The sequence below is a fragment of the Sminthopsis crassicaudata genome, chromosome 6, assembly GCF_048593235.1.
Source record: "Sminthopsis crassicaudata isolate SCR6 chromosome 6, ASM4859323v1, whole genome shotgun sequence".
Classification (NCBI taxonomy): domain Eukaryota; kingdom Metazoa; phylum Chordata; class Mammalia; order Dasyuromorphia; family Dasyuridae; genus Sminthopsis; species Sminthopsis crassicaudata.
In genome coordinates this window covers 192,008,148-192,022,125 of record NC_133622.1, presented here as the reverse complement: position 1 = coordinate 192,022,125, position 13,978 = coordinate 192,008,148, and the positions used below count along the sequence as shown (strand labels likewise).

The window sequence follows — 13,978 nt, the reverse complement described above, 5'->3', positions numbered from 1 at the left end:
TACCCTTATCCTGGAATGTTCTCCATCTCCAACACTGCCTCTTGGAATCCATTCAAGATTCAACTCACAAGCCACTTCCTACAGGAGGCCCACCCTGATCACCATTATCAGGGCCCTACTCCCATGTTATTTTGTATTTATCACTCATTTTCCCCCTATAGAATGTAAGTTCCTTGAAGGCAAGGTCTGTTTTCAGCATTGGCTTTGTTTGCTATTGTACCAACATGGTGTAGGGAACAGGGAGAAGATTCCAGGGTCCTGAAGCTCCGAGCTAAAGTTCTGTCTTTGACCTACATTGGCTGTGACCCAGGACAAGTCATTTAGCATCTCGCCACTGGAGACAATTTCCTAACTCAAGGCTTGTTAACCATTTCTATTGGTCACAGACCCCTTGGCAATCTGATTAAGCCTAGAGACCCTCCCAAATAATTTGTTTAAAAATTCATAATTGAAGAAAATGCTAAATTTCAGTTAGAGATAAGTGAAAATATAAATTCCTCCCATCCAATTTTACAGACTCCTTGAAATTTATCTACAGATCCCCCTGGAGTGAAAGAATTTCACTTCTAACACTCTAAATTGAATTGCATTGGGAGAGGGACTTTGATCATCCAAGAGATAAAGATGTCTACTCTCTGGTTCTTGGACAGTGTTTGGCAAGCAGTAGGGGCTTAATAAGTGATTGTTGAGTCAAACTGAATCAAAACAGAAGTTTAAACTCTATCCTGTTAGATTTAACAATAAAATAGAAAGACTTTTGTGTTGTTTCCTCATATTTTTCTAAAGAGTGTTCTCCAAATTTATATGCACTCAGGAAAAATGTATTTTTATACATGTTATTCATCATATATATGTGCATATATCAATATCTATCTCTACATCAGTCTACACCAAGAGATAGATAGATATGGATAGATATATAAATAGATAGATGGATGGATGGATAGATGGGTAGATAGATAGATGAATGGATAAGTACATAGATAGATAGATAGATAGATAGATAGATAGATAGATAGATAGATAGATAGATAGATATCATCTCAGGCTCCAAAGAAAGAGGGGAAAAGCAAGTATTTGAGATTATAAGCAAGTGATTGATGAGTGGATCCTGAATGGGAAGATCCAACATGGACTGTGGGAAAAATAAACATGGAATCATACAAATAGAAGGATATTGGAGACTGATTATTTAATCCTTTCCATTTCACATTAGGAGAAATAGAGGCATGGACCTTAAAAATAAGTTACATCCTCATTGTCGTCCTGTAGATTGGATGTGGTCCTAACTACAGCAAAAGAGGCCCCAGCAGACCAATAATCTCTCTTGGGCTCCCTGGTAGAATCACGGTATCTCTTGGGGAGGTGTCAAGAAATGGTCTAATCCCAAGGAGTATGTGATCATGCAATCAACAGTTGGGAACACAGATCATATCTATACTTGCTGCAATAGCTGACTTGACTCTAGAACAATGGGCTTTATACTTATCCCATATACTCCATCGTATGATTCCTCCCTCTGCTCAAGCTCCTTGTCTCCCCTCTCCTGAGCCAGATGTCAGTTCCACTGTTACAGCCTAAAATGCTCACTAGGCATGGACGCTGGGCAGGTGCCCTGGGAAAAGTCTGCCCCTGCCCCAGCTTATTTGGTGCTGTAGCAGATTTCTTAAATAAGGACAGAGATAGAGTTTTACTTTGACAGAGTATCCAGGATGAGCAAAACCCAACTGACTTCCAAATTGATGTATTACTATTGAGAGTAGCACCAATCTTCTAGTCCCCCAGGATTTTACAACCTCATTGTCACTATTGCCTCCTCATTCTCCCCTATTCCACACATCTAATCCCTCAATTCTCCATATGCTAAATCTTATCATTTCAACATCCTGATCATCTGTCCTCCTCTACACTCATGTAGCACCATTCTGCTTCATAACCTGTTCATCTGTTACCTGGGCTTCTTCAATAGCCTCCTAACTTGCATCTCTTCCTCAAGTCTCTTCCTCCTCCAAATCATCCTTCACAAAGCACTGGACTTGGAGTTAGAAAGAAATGAGTTCAAATCCTGCCTTTGACAATTTTTTTAAAAATAAGAAAAGAAAAAATTTGCATATATTTTATAAGATTTTGAGTTCCAAATTTTTCTCTCTTCCTCTCCTCCCCTCTTCCAAAGATGGCAGGCATTTTTATATAGTTTATACATGTGCTATCATGTAAAACATATTTCCATATTAATCATGGTTATGAAAGAAAAAACATAAAAAGGAAAAAATGAGAAAAATAAGTTAAGTGAAAAAATATATTTTAAAAATCTGCATTCCCAATTCATCAGTTCTTTATCTGGTTACATACAGACAGCATTTTACTTTGAGAGTTCATTATATTTGATTTGGATCATTATGTTGCTGAGAAGGGCTGAGTCATTTATAGCTAATGATCACATACTATTGCTGATAGAAAATACAATGTATTTCTGGTTCTGCTCATTTAACTTTGCATCAGTTTGTACAAGCCTTTCCAAGTTTTTCTCAAGTCTTCCTGTTTATCATTTCTTATTGCACAATAGCGTTCCACTGCATTCACATACCATCAGCTTGTTCAGCCATTCTTCAACTGATGGGCAGCCCCCTCAATTTCCAATATTTTGCCACCACAAAAAGAGCTGCTATAAGTATTTTTGCACACGTAGGTCGTTTTCTCTTCTTTCTGTTCTCTCTGGGACACAGACCTAACAATGGTATTGGTGTGCCTTTGATATTTCTAACCATGTTAGTGAGTCCCTAAGATTTATCTGTTCAGCCATATTTGCTGTGGGAGACAGCTTTCTCAATGATGTAATCTCAGATCCTGGAGCATCATAAACTAAAAAGGACCTCCCCCTAAAAGTTCTCTTTCTACAGAATGAACAAAAGAATGAGGGGAAAAAATTCTAGCTTCAAACACATGAAAATAGTCAAAGAAATATCTAAGTCAGCTCAATTGAAGTTCATAACCACATTCTTTGACCTCGATGGAAAAACACACATGCATGCCTTTTACCTGGGCCAAATAATCTTTGTCAGCCTATCATCAGAAAATAATCTCAGGCCTTTCAAACATTTTTAGGAAGGAAGAACATATGTCTGGGTTTTTTTGTTTTGCTACTCAGTGAGCATTCTAGGAGGTTTGAAGAGCTTCCTCTTTCAGCATGCTTTATGACTGTCAGCTAGAAAAAAAGCCCCTATAAAATTCATTATCCAAACACTGTAGAGGAAACAAAACTCCTCCTTCCCTCTTCTCCCCCAATCCTGATGCAGCTGTCCTTAAAAAAATGTTCATTAGCTTAACATATCCTAGTTCTTGGAATTATCTCACAGTCAGGTCTTCAAAAAGGTGTTTGTGATGATGAATCTTAAAATGCCTGAGGGAAAGGGAAGAGGGACCGGGATCATAATTTTCACTTGGCATTTGGATTGATTACAAAGAAGAATTTAGAAGCTAAAAAGAAGAAAAATTAAGCTGATATAAAAGACCAATAAAAATGCTTTTTAAAAAGGATCCAAGCTCCTAGTGAGTGAGATCCCATTCTGAGTGTCTAAAGGGCCCCAGATGAGCCTTAAAAGCAGCAGAAAAAAAGAACTGACCCAGTCCCCCAACACAGAGGGCATATTATGGCCAGTCAGAATGAGCAGTGCAAGAGAAGCCTTTATTTGACAGTGATGGCTTGGTCTTATATATCTCACTTTTCTAAAGTCTGACTGAACCTTTAATATTGGCCTAGGACACAAAGCTTTACAAGTCTCAAAAAGCAACAATCTATGGTAATCTAGCCGCTGCCTAGTCAGGAGATGGAGGCAAGGCTCCTTCCATATCTGGCTGCACACTCCATAGAATCTATAAGCCTTTCTTTTTTTTTTTTTTTTTTTTTTTTTTTTATTATATATATATATATATTTTATAATATTATCCCTTGTATTCATTTTTCCAAATTACCCCCCCTCCCTCTATTCCCTCCCCCCGACGACAGGCAATACCATACATTTTACATGTGTTACAATATAGTCTAGGTACAATACATGTGTGTGACTATCATTTTCTTGTTGCACAATAAACATTAGAATCCGAAGGTACATGCAACCTGGGCAGACAGATATTAGTGCTAACAATTTTCATTCCCCTCCCAGTGTTTCTTCTCTGGGTGTAGCTACCCCTGTCCATCATTGATCAACTGGAAGTGAGTTGGATCTTCTTTATGTTGAAGATTTCCACTTCCATCAGAATACATCCTCATACAGTATTGTTGTTGAAGTGTACAGTGATCTTCTGGTTCTGCTCATTTCACTCAGCATCAGTTGATTTAAGTCTCTCCAGGCCTCTCTGTATTCCTCCTGCTGGTCATTTCTTACCGAGCAATAATATTCCATAACCTTCATAAACCACAATTTACCCAACCATTCTCCAACTGATGGACATCCATTCATCTTCCAGTTTCTAGCTACAACAAAAAGAGCTGCCACAAACGAATCTATAAGCCTTTCATATTTCAAAAGCCATAGGGGGTTTGTCCCAGGACAAAAGTCATAGGCTCTCTGGTGGGGGCTTTTTTTTTCCTTTCCTTTCTTTTATTTTTTTAACAAATGAGATGACATTTCTAAAGTACTTTATAAACACATGGGTACTCTGTGAATGTCAGCTGTTATCACTATTTATTACAAATTGGATTAGACTTAAATGAAACAGCACTGTATTGTGCGCACAAGGAACAAAAAGCCAGGTGGGCTGGGTTTGCTTTCCAGTTATTTATTCATTCAGGTAAGGATGGGTGGGCATCTGTGCTAGGTACACAAAGACAACACTAGAATAGTCGGAGACCTCTAGGAGTTTACAATCTACTAGGAATGTGGGAGGGAGATAAAGGAACACAAAATGCGAAGTTTTTTTGGAGGAAGCACTAAAAAAACTGGGAGCCTTCTTAGAAGAGGCAGCATATGAGCTGATTTTTGTAGGATTTGGGGGGGGTAGAGGTGAGGAATGGGGACACTATAAGGAGATGGCACAGAAAATAGGCCATTTTAACTGTAGGTGAGAGGGTATTGGGGAAGTAATGTGTAATTGTCTTGGGGGAAAAAGATTTACTTTTGTAATGGATTCTAAGGGCCAAAGGGGTTTTATTCCATCCCCAAAGTAGTAGTTACTAGAACTTTCTGAGCAGAAGAATTTCATGGTCCCACCTGGGCTTTTATAATATGTCTTTTGCAACTTCTTGGAAAATGAATTAAAAGGGAGAGAGAGACCAGAAAGCCCATTGAGAGGCTATTACAATAGTCCAGATGAGTTGTGATGAGAGATTGAACCAAGGTGGTTAAGTATGAGATCAGAGGGTGGGCAACTAGTTTTATAGGAAGGTCCATGGAGAGTAAAAAGTCCAGGATTATTCCATAGTCATGAACCTGGGTGACCAAAAGGCTGATGATACCCTCAATAGAAACAGAAAATTTAGTGCTACATTGCCCATATTTTCAAACTTTTTAATATATTGATCAGCTTTTCTGATCTCTTTTATCTTTTTTCTTTTAAAAATATGTTATACAATATATGGGTTTATACATACATACAAATGTATATGTGACCTAGAGTCAGGAAGATCTGAGTTCAAATTCACCCTCAGTAACATTAAGTTGTGTCACTCTGAACAGGTCACTTAACCCCTTACTTGCCTCAGTTTCTCATCTGTAAGATGGGCACATACTAAATAAGACAAATTTATGAGGTCATGAAAAATTGGACATGACTGAATGACTGAACAACTATCTACATATTTATATGTATGTATATGCACATACATATTGACATGCACATGTGTGTAGTACATATGTGTATACATATATTATGCACTTACACACATACATATATATATATATATGAGGGACAAGAAACCTAGGGAGAAATTTTGTGCTATAAAAAAATTAAATGATATTAATAATTTTTAAAAATAAGATATCAAAGTTAGGAGAACGGATACATTTACATTAAAAAGTTGTGTGTTCTATTTTGGAGATAGGTTTGTATAACTATAGCCTAGGATTTCTTATCTATGATGGATTTGAGGAGTTCTGTGAACTTAGTGGGCAAATCATTACATCTTTATTTTTTTTCCTCACATTTGGTTTCCTTATTAGTCCCTTATTTGATTTTTACATTTAAAAAGATTGTTCTGCATAAGGGGTCCACAGGTTTCACCAGACTTGACAAAGGGGTCCATGATAAAAAAAAAAGGTTAAAAATCCCTGCATCCATGTTCTAGACTATCTCAACAAAACTGTCCAATAAACAGGCACTGATACAAGATCGAGGCCCAGGAGAGAGGCAAAGGCTGGATAATATTTGTAAAAATTACATTATATTATAAATATAAATATTATATTTTATATATTACAAATGTTGCAAATGAGATAATATTTGTAAAATACTTAGTATAGTATCAGACACATAGTCGGTACCACAAATAAATGCTAGCGAATCATCTACAAAAAGACATTAGTTGGCTCTGACACTGAACCATGTGACCATGAACAAATTATTAATTTCCCCAAGCATCAGTATCCTCTGTATTTTTAGAGAATAATAAGTCTCTCATAACCTTCCTCATTGGTTTTTGTAAGGAAAGCTAGTAATTATCTGAAGCTGGATTTGAAGTCAAGTCTTCCTGACTTCAGGGATAGCTCTCTAAACATTGTGCCCACCTAGACTTTTGCTAAAAATTGCCTGACCACCCACAATACTCAAGCCAGTCACCAAGAAGTCTAAATACCATATTCTGGGAAAACATAAAAGTAAACTTACAAAAGAAAAAGCAGAGGGCAGAATGCAAACGGATAGAAATTCTAGCACACTGACTGAGAAGCCCAGTCAAGATGTTGACGTCAAATATTAAAAATATTGTCACTAAATCCCAGAGCTTCAGGAAGGAACCTTGACAGCAGTAAAAAGAGAGTAATACTAAATAAATAAATGAACAAACAAATGAATGAATGGATGGATGGATGGATGCATAAATAAAATGAATGAATGAATGAATGCTAAAACACATTTATTAAGCATCTGTTATGCACCAAGCACTAGCCTGAGTGTTAGGGATACAAATATAAAGATGATATAGTCTCTACTCTCAAGGAGCTTATGTTCCAATAGGGGAAGATAACATGTACAGGAGACTGATGAGCAGGCAAAAGTATTTGAGTTTGGGAAGTCACAGTGAATGGAGCAACAGTGAAGTTGATGGACATGCCCTTTCTAGTAGCAAAGACAGTATTCATACTATTATGGTACCCAGAAAAAGGAAGGGCTAGTGATAGGCAGTGGTAGTTTGTGTGTGTGTGTGTGTTTGTGTGTGTGTGTGTCCACATAGTCATGTGTGTGTGTATTCATGCAATCAAGACAGCTTAAACCACAGAGAAGAAGTTCCATAAGTGAGTAAGTTAAGTCCCCCAAGGGGATTCTGAACTCAAAATGAACTCAACCACAATATATAGACAAAAAAATCATCAAATCATTGGTTGAGTCATGTGGATTTGTTAATAGAAACAGATGTGTTTATGATAGCAGTAGAAGACCAGGCCATTTCCACTAAAAATTACACAAAGGTCATCCTTCAGGAGCACAGACTCATCAATCAATGCAGATTTAACAAACAAATGTTGAAACTGTATTACTGCAAATTGCAATAATTTAGCACTTACTGAACACCTAGAAAGACATGATTAAGTGGATCAAATAATGCACCAGGACCTCACTATCCTTCATAAATCAATGCAAATACAAAGTCCAAAGCACCCTTGTGAATGAAATGAACTACAATAGAACTGGTGCATTAACATAGATAAAAACCATTATTCACAGTTGCCTCTATATGACTCAAACTCATTAAAATGTAATATTTTATACTATACGTCACAATCCCCAGAACATACTGCATCCAATCTATATAGAATGAACTATTCTCAAAATATTGAAACCCCATAGAAGAAATCAAAACAAAATGAATTGCACATCATCTCTATCATCTTATTTGCTTTCAGAGAGTCTATGGAGAGTCTATAGCTCCAGATAAAGCCTAACTTAAGCTGTTCCAAAGCTTCAGGTTTGGAATTGGAAGGAAAAGCAGCAGCACAAGGAGACCATTTAGCAGTTAACAAAATGTGATTTACTTAGTGGTGCAGAAAGGATATTCAAAAGGCTCTGGGTCCAATTGAGGTCAGTGCAGTGAAAAGACAGCTATGGAACATCCATCAAGTTTGAAAGGCACTAACTCTTTGTAGGCTGGCTCTATTTTTTGTCTTAGGCAACCAGGAAGCCTCAATGGTTCAAGCCTTAACACACTGGACCTACTGAATCATGACAAAGTTTCTTTGCTTTTTTTTTTTTTTTTTTTTTTTTTTTTTTTATTATATATATATATATATATTTTATAATATTATCCCTTGTATTCATTTTTCCAATTTACCCCCCCTCCCTCTATTCCCTCCCCCCGACGACAGGCAATACCATACATTTTACATGTGTTACAATATAGTCTAGGTACAATACATGTGTGCGAATATCATTTTCTTGTTGCACAATAAACATTAGAATCCGAAGGTACATGCAACCTGGGCAGACAGATATTAGTGCTAACAATTTTCATTCCCCTCCCAGTGTTTCTTCTCTGGGTGCAGCTACCTCTGTCCATCATTGATCAACTGGAAGTGAGTTGGATCTTCTTTATGTTGAAGTGGATCTTCTTTATGTTGAAGAAGTTTCTTTGCTTTTAAGGGAAATTTTTCAAAAACAAACTAGCCAATTTACATGACAGGGCTTTTTGTAGATAAATTGCTCTTAACTCATGAGTTTACATCCCAACACTTGTAGGCAATTATTTTGTCTACTTGTATACTAGTCAACCAAGCATTAAGTGAAATGAGAGTAATCCACCAGTGGCCTTTTCTATCTGAACTACTTCAAATGAAAGATCAGAATTAGAAAACAACAATAATAATTCACTTTACATATATTATCTCATTGAATCCTCATAACAATGCTGTCAAATAAGTGTTATTATTTTCTCTATTTTATATATGAGGAAACCAAAGTTCAGGAAGTTCCAGTAATTTTTTGTATTCACATACAACTATGAAGTATGTGAGACTATATTTCAATCTAGTCCATTAGCCATTGGACCACACTGCCTCAGGACCCCTTACTGTTAACAAGAACCAGTTTAAGTTGTATAATATTATTTGAAAACAACAAAAACAAATACAAAGACTGTGGGGGGGGGTGTGAGAGAGAGAGAGAGAGTTAGGAGAAAGACAGAGATAGATATAGACATAGAGACAGACAGATTAGAGACACTCAGAGAGGAGACAGAGATAAAAACAGAGACAGAGACACACAGAGAGTATTATGGAATCAAATCCCCCAAATAACCTATTCCACAATACCAAACCTATTCCATCATAAAGAAAGATGATTCTTCCTTAAGATCAGGAAGTTTAATTCTTTCCTAATGAGAATTCCAAATCAGGGCAGGGCTTTCACATACACATTAACTAAAATTGCTGAAACTTAAACAAGAGAATCTAAATCTGAACAAATTAAGAAATAAAGAATGACTCAATAATAATATAAATGTGATAAGTCTATTGAGTTTTAAGGTCAAGCCTAGATAAGCATTATTTAAAAAACAAAAGTAGGGTGAAAAATAGAGCTAGATTATTTTAAGAACCAAAAAGAAAATGGGTTGGGTGGGCAGGGGCAGAAATTAAATACTATTTCTTAAATCTGGTGCTGCCAGAAAAGACTAATTGAGGAAAGAGGTAGAGAAGATGAAAGAGAATGATTCCTAATCCACATTCTTGTAAGAAAGTTTTTAAATGGGGAGGGGATGTATCAGTAAAAGTAGAATCTTCTGATAAGACTAGTGGGCAGAAGGGGTGTGTGTAATTAAGACCAGATTTGTCCAAAGGGAGATAAGCTTTATCTGTGTTTGTTGTTTCAGGAGGTGATTATGGTTAGCTTTGGTTCAGTGGATAAGGCTGGACCTAACTGGAGCCAAAAAGACCTGCGATTCAATCCTACCCCAAACACTTTTAAATTGTGTGATGCTGGGAAATCACTTAACCTCTCTAAACTTTAGTCCATTATGTATAAAAGATGATTGGACTTGCTGAACTATAAAGTCCCTTCCACCTCAAAAAGGAAACAAATTATAGGATGAATTTAAAATTTCTGATATTCATAAGTAACAAATACAACATAAAAGAATTTATTTAGATTTAGAGTGAAAGGCTTGAGTAAAATGTTATTTTAGCATAATTTTAAAAGAAAAGCTGCATCCATGATTTGAAATAAGGCAATGCTAACAGTTAACATTCAAAAAATCACCAGAAATGACTGAAAATCACTTTAGATAATGAAATAATATCAATATATTGCTGAATGAAATAACCACCAATTTCTTAAAGGAAATTAAAAAGGCTTAATAGTAAGACAATTAAAATGCAAAAATTAACAAAACATGAAATTGACAACCAAAATAATTTTATCTCCAAAAACAAAATTGAGCAAGTCTTAAATGAATTCTTTTAGAAAAACTCTAGATCCAGAGGAAATTTAAATGTGAATTCTATTACATATTTAAGGACAAAGTATTCCTATGGCATATAAACTGTTTTCCAAAACAAAAAAAGAAAATACTCTGCTAAACTTTATATGAAACTAACATGGTCCTGATTCTCTTCCTATGGAAAGATAAAGTAGAAAAAAAAAGAGAAATATATACATCAGTATCATAAATGGACATTGGCAGCTAGGTGGTACAGTGGACTCCAGCCCTGGAGTCAAAAGATCTGAGTTCAAATAGACCTCAGTTACTTAACAGTTACTAGCTATAAGACAACTTTGCCTCACAAAACAAACAAAAAATGAACATTGATTCAGGAACGTTAAGTGACAACTGTTTGGACATGTATTTAATTTATACTTTAACATGTATTGATCAACCTGCCATCTGTGGGGGGGAGGGGAAAAATTAGAACAAAAGGTTTGGCAATTGTCAATGTTGTAAAATTACCCACGCATATATCTGGTAAATAAAAACTATTAAAATAAAAAATAATAAATTTTTAAAAAAGAAATGTTAAGTGACATACTGTCAAAAGTGTTTAAAATATATTTTAAAATTTTTTGACCATGTCATATGTATTAATAGCACAACAATGCTTTATCATTGGGAAAAAGGATAAACTTAAAAAAATAATGTTCATAATAAAAACCACATGATCATATCAACAGATTTAGAAAATCATCAATACATTGTCACATTCATTTTAGGAAAAATTCTAATAAGCATAGGAATAAAAGAAAAACAGGAACATGATAAAAAACATTTATCTAAAACTAAGCAATAATATTAAATATAATGGAGAAAAATTGGAAGTTTTCAAAATAAAATTGGAAATTAAAATATGCCTAATGCTACCATTATGACTTAGCATCATTAGAAATAGAAGCCATAGCAATGAATGACCTACCCTTACCCACAAAACGGACAAAATAAGGATATAAATATTGGCAAATAAAAACAACATCACGTTTATATGTGGGGAATGATGGGTTATTTAGAAAACTCCAGGAAATCAGTAAAAATTAATTTGCTTCAGGAAAAAAGCTTTATGCAAAATTCTCAACATTTCTCTACACTAGCAATGTGTCAGAGACAAAAGTCGGACCAAGGTACCTCCCTCAGAAACCTGGAAGCAGCTGTACACTTCAATGTTGTATGAAGATGTATTCTGATGGAAGTGGAAATCTTCAACTTAAAGAAGATCCAACTCACTTCCAGTTGATCAATGATGGACAGAAACAACTACACCCAGAGAAGGAACACTGGGAAGTGAATGTAAATTGTTAGCACTACTGTCTATCTACCCAGGTTACTTATACCTTCAGAAGCTAATAATTAATGTGCAACAAGAAAATGGTATTTACACACATATGTTGTATCTAGGTTATACTGTAACATATGTAAAATGTATGGGATTGCCTGTCATGGGGGGGAGGGAGTGGAAGAAGGAGGGGATAATTTGGAAAAATGAATACAAGGGATAATGTTATAAAAAAATTACTCATGCATAAATACTGTGGGAAAAAATTGTAAATAAATAAAGAAAGAAAGAAAAGAAAAAAGAAACCTGGAAGCAGCGACCTTGGGCTTTTGCAAGATGATTTCAAGGAAGATACCAAAATGAGACGCAATGGAGGGGCCCGTCATCAGGAAACACTGGCCTAGAAGGTGTGTAGATGCTCATTGAAACCCATCGGGTTCCTACAGAGTATATGTTTTTCAGCCTCAGTTGAACCACGTAGTTCCTGAAGAAATAATTGAGAGGTCGCCACGTTCCCAGAGGAGGGATTCCTAAATCGTACACGTGTTCACACCCTTAGTGACGCACTGGGGGAATCTGCCGGTGACATTTTAGAAGTCCGGAAGATCCACGTTGGACTCTTTCTTCCAACGCTAGCCTTGCGGCTCTGAGCAAGTCCTCCAGCCCCTCTTACCACTTCTCCATCTGCAAAATGGGGATAACAATGCCTCACCGCGCTTGTGAGCTCAGACAAGATAATAAGCAGAGCCCTTTGCAGGCCGCCGAGCACGCTCTTGTTACGTAGCCTAACCCCCACGCTGCAGCCTCGGTCCCGTCACTAACCTGAGTCTCCCGGCCCGCCTCGGGAGCTAAGGTTACGGAGCTTGGGTGAGTTAGGCTGACTGAGGTGCGGGGGAAGTCTCTGGGATCACTTCTGCTTCCAACTTGAGGCTCCCCGTTAAGTTAGCGGCGCGCGAAGCCCAGAATTCAGGTAGATCTGGGCAGTCAGCTTCAGTTTTCCGGGAAGTCTCGGGTGCCCCGTTTGTGGGGCTCCCGGGCCATCGGCTAAGCGCAAACACCCGCTGTCCTGGCACGGGGAAGACAGGGGGTGCCGGCTCCCCGAGTGCCCCTCGGCGTTTTAGCGAGTGCCCTCTATTTCCCAGCTCGTCAGGTTGGAAAACGCTCTCAAGAAGAGGCCGATCTGTTCCTCATTAACGCGCCGCGGCCCTGATGCAAAGTGACAGGATTATTTGTTTAGCAGATCCTCGGCCTGTTTGTAGTTTTTGGCAAATGGATTTGGACTTAACGACGTCGGAGTCAGACGTTGCATGTAGCTTTCATGTTAAATTAGGCAGGGCTAACGCGGTGCCAAGACCGAGCCGGAACGCGGCGTTCTCTTTTGCGAAACGGACACCTGGGACCAATTGCCATTCAGTAGTCCTGGGCGGCCTCGAGGTGGGCTCCACGTTTCCTGTAATCAGGCCGCGTGCTGGCGGGGGCGGGAGCCGGACTGACGAACCCACGCGAGGAGAGCAGCCCGAAGGCAGGGGCTCGCTCACTGCGGGAGGGGGGCTTCGCTCCCGGGCGGGCGCCGGAGAGAACGCCCAGGGACCCGTGGCAAAGCGCGCGCCAAGGGCCGCAGAGCCGTCGTCGCCACTTGTGTTCCCACCGTCCTGATGGGAAAATGTAGGACAAGGGTTCAAAACGGAAGTGTTTGTTTGTTTTTTAATTATAGTTTTTATTTACCAGATATTTGCCTGGGTAATTTTCCAGCATTGACAACTGCCAAACCTTTGTTCCAACTTTTCCCCTCCTTCCCCCCAGAGGGCAGGTTGACCAATACATGTTAAAAATTTTATAAATTTTCGTTTATAAAGTTTCGTCGGCCCCGCTAGCCAGGCGGGATGTCTGCCCCACGCAGTATAGACTGGTAGAAAGGGAGATGGATTTGGAGTCCGGGGGGCTTGGTTCAGTTCCACCACTTATTACAATGAGGATCCTGATTTATGAGACGAGGGGGTTGGACTAGATCAACTGTCCTTATCCTAGTATAAATGGTTTCATTATTTAAATAAATAAAAATATTTAAATGAATA

General features: G+C 37.8%; 1 long non-coding RNA gene across 3 annotated transcripts in view; it reads right to left on the bottom strand.

Annotated features, from left to right (window-relative positions):
* The window catches only part of LOC141545539 (uncharacterized), a 53,964-nt gene extending 40,427 nt beyond the window's left edge, over nucleotides 1-13,537 (bottom strand). Inside the window, exon 1 of one of the 3 annotated variants that reach the window (XR_012483059.1) lies at nucleotides 12,210-13,537. This is a non-coding gene — a long non-coding RNA (uncharacterized LOC141545539). The remainder of the gene's footprint in view (nucleotides 1-12,209) is intronic. The other 2 variants (XR_012483060.1, XR_012483061.1) reach the window with 2 other exon arrangements.
* Between the last annotated feature and the right edge of the window lie 441 nt (nucleotides 13,538-13,978).